The following is a 3,617-nucleotide window of genomic DNA, read 5'->3' as shown; positions in this document are numbered from 1 at the left end:
CTCACGAGGGGTGAGTGTGCACCATCATATACCTGCTGTACATTTATGATAACTATGCTGTTTGGCACTGGTCCTATGGGTTGTGAGCGTACAAGACCATTACGTTCACTGCCAGCTGTAGTAGAGAGAGCGAGCCTGGAGCACTGGGCCTGGTGCAGGATCAGAGGCCATGAACCAACGTCAGACCATGTAGGAAAGCAGATGCTTACAAGTTCACTGTCCAGTACATGAACTTGGCGAAGTTGGATGTTACTGTTGTGATGAACTGGGACTGTTCTTACTGTGATCTGTGAGTGCTGACAGGGGAGTGTGGCTGGGATGGTCTCCATTGGGGGATGGGAGAATGACTGAAGGGAAATACCTGAGCCTGTAACATGAGAACCCAGGAGGGGGCTGGGGCCAGGTGACACCTTTGCCCGGGAAACTGAACAAAGGCTGTGGGAGGGGTCGCTGAAGGCAGAGTGTGGGGAGCTGGCTGGTGAGGTGGCTGGAGGCAGGGAGGGCTCTGACCTCTGGAGGGGGCCTGGGGTGCCCGAGGACCCCAAGATGGACCTAACTGAGGGGTATCCTGTTGTCTGTGCCTGCAAGACCTGTCTCGGACTGTATTCCCGTCGTCTAAATAAACCTTCTGCTTTACTGGCTGGCTGAGAGTCATGGTGAATCGCAGGAAGCCGGGGGTGCAGGGCCCTGAGTCCCCCCTTACTCCGTGACAACTGGTGGCAGCGGCGGGATCTACTGCACCCCGTGGACGGCGCTTCCTGCAGTAAGTGACTGGGGAGCAGTAAAACGAAGGGGGATTGACGGGGACCAGGCGTGCTGAGGAGTCAGAGAGAGACGGTTATCACCCCTGGGAGTGTGTGACCAGCGAGAAGGACTTTTGCAGTAACAGGGTCCCCCGGGGGATCGCAGCGAGTGGTCCCAGGGGCGGAGGAGTCTGCAGCTCGACCCTGGCAGAGAGGTGGTGACCTCGAGAAGGGCTGGCACACTAGGGGTCTCCCTGGAAACTGTGGGGAGCGGTGGGCACACAGGCCTGTGAGTGGCCAGCAGGAAGATGTATGCCAAGCGGCTTAAGAGCGACCTGGTGGAGCTGTGCAAGCAGAGGGGGGTGCGCATTGGGAAGCTCACCAAAGAACAGCTCATTGCCCAGCTGGAGAAGGGAGATCGCGCGAATAAACTGATCCCTGTCTCTGAGGGAAGCAGCCTGGCAGATGCAGCGCAGGCCCCAGTGTCTGTCCCATCTGGGAGTGGTCAGCCGGCTGCTGAGGGCTTCCCGAGACCCCTCCTTCCTATGCCTAGGGGAAGGGTGGGGAGGAGCCCAGCAAATACCGAGGGCGCAGGGACCCCCCCGGCCAGCAGGGGATCCTCCCGGCAACGCTCGCCGGCCAGCAGGGGATCCTCCCGGCCACGCGCAGCATCCGTGGAGCGGAATGGGCTGGGATGGGAGATAGAGCTAAAACTGAGAGAGCTGGAGGATCGTGAACACCAGAGACAGCATGAACGGGAGGAGAAAGAGAAACTGAGGCAGCATGAACGGGAGGAGAAAGAGAAACTGAGGCAGCATGAACAGGAGGAGAAAGAGAAACTGAGGCAGCATGAACGGGAGCAGAATGAGAGACAGAGGCATCATGAACTGGAGCTGGCGAGGCTGAAGGGCCGCGAGCCCCCGGCTGCGGTGAGTGAGGGGGGACCCAGGACTGCACGAAGCTTTGATAAGTGCATCCTGGCCCCACGTAAGGAGGGGGAGGACATGGATGACTTCCTGGATGCCTTTGAGACGGCCTGCGAGCTGCACCAGGTTGATCCTGCCGACAAACTCCGGGTTCTCACCCCCTTACTGGACCCCAAAGCCTTGGCCTTGTACCGCCAACTGGAAGAGGCGGAAAAAGGGGACTATGAACTATTCAAAAAGGCCCTGCTACGTGAGTTTGGGCTGACTTCTGAGATGTACCGGGAAAGGTTCCGGAGTCAGGATAAAACCCCTGAGATCTCATATCTGCAACTAGCCGTCCGCATGGAAGGATACGCCAGCAAGTGGGCTGCTGGGGCCCAGACAAAGGAGGACCTGGTTAAACTGCTGGTACTGGAGCAACTGTATGAGCGGTGCCCATCTGACCTGAGGCTGTGGATGGTGGACAAAAAGCCAGAGAACCCGCGACATGCAGGCCGGCTGGCCGATGAGTTTGTGAAGAGCCGGTCAGGGGCTGGCAGGGAGGAGTCCCAAAGGAACAGTCCCACCACAACGCAGAGCGAGAGTCACCATGGGCCATCCCAGCGGGAAAATACAGAGAAACCCCACCAAAGGGGAAGATCCAGCGTCAGGTCCATCCAACCCATTCGAGGGGACCCCTGGGACATGGTCTGCTATCACTGTGACCAAAGAGGTCACATACGGGCCCAGTGCCCCAGGCTCAGGGACAGACTGAGCAGACCAAACCCACAGAGGGTTGACTGGGTAGAGACCCAGCCGGGCGAGAGGCAGCACTCCCAGGGAAGGGGGGCTGGCAGAGTACCACCTGCTAAGGAGGGAGGAGAGCTCCAGGCCTGCTCCTCTGCGGGGCGGGATGCTCCAGACTCAGGGTTTTTGGTTTATACGGTGGGCGCGGGGCGGTCCCTCCGGAAAGAGTACCTCGTTTCCCTGGAGGTGGATGGGAGGAAGGTCAATGGATACTGGGATACGGGCGCAGAGGTGACGCTGGCCCGGCCCGAGGTGGTGGCCGCAGATCAGGTGGTGCCCAACACCTACCTGACCCTGACGGGGGTGGGCGGGACACCAGTCAAAGTGCCCGTGGCGAGGGTACACCTGAAGTGGGGGGCCAAGGAGGGCCCCAAGGATGTGGGGGTACACCCGTATTTGCCCACTGAGGTGTTGATGGGGGGGGACCTGGAGGACTGGTCAAGCAACCCACCAAGTGCACTGGTTGTGACCCGCAGTCAGAGCCGGCGAGGGGCACTGCGCCCTGGCCTTGGGGAGGGTGCCTTGCCCGAGGCGCAGGACCCTAACCCGGTGGGGAGGGAACGCCCAGGGACACGGCTCAGGGAGGCTGCGGCTTCAGACCCAGCCGGCAAGAGAGAGCAGGTGGCCATCCCTGTCCCAGCTGCTGAGTTCCAGGCCGAGGTGCAAAAAGACCCCTCCTTACGGAAGATAAGGGACCTGGCCGACCTCGGTGCGGTACAGACCATGGGGAGAGGTGGCCGGAAAAGGTTCCTGTGGGAGAAGGGGTTCCTGTACCGAGAATGGGCTCCCCCAGGGAAAATGGAGTCAGGGGGGTTCAGGAGGCAGCTGGTGGTACCCCAGAAGTATCGGCGCCAGCTGCTGTACCGGGCCCATGACACCCCCCTCTCAGGGCACCAGGGAACCTGGTGTACCCAGCAGAGGCTGCTACGGAGCTTTTACTGGCCTGGGGTCTTTGTTACTGTCCGACAGTACTGCCGATCCTGTGACCCCTGTCAGAGGGGGAGGAAGGCCCGGGACAAGGGGAAAACGGCTTTAGGACCCTTGCCCAGCCTAGAGGAGCCTTTCCAGAGGGTGGCCAAGGTTAAAAGCGGGGCTCTGAAGCAAGAGAGCCCGAAGCACAGACCTCCAGACTGGAGCGCTGGGAGAAGACCGCAGCCCAGTT

The sequence above is a fragment of the Emys orbicularis genome, chromosome 21 (assembly GCF_028017835.1).
Source record: "Emys orbicularis isolate rEmyOrb1 chromosome 21, rEmyOrb1.hap1, whole genome shotgun sequence".
NCBI lineage: Eukaryota > Metazoa > Chordata > Testudines > Emydidae > Emys > Emys orbicularis.
This window is presented reverse-complemented; position numbering follows the sequence as displayed.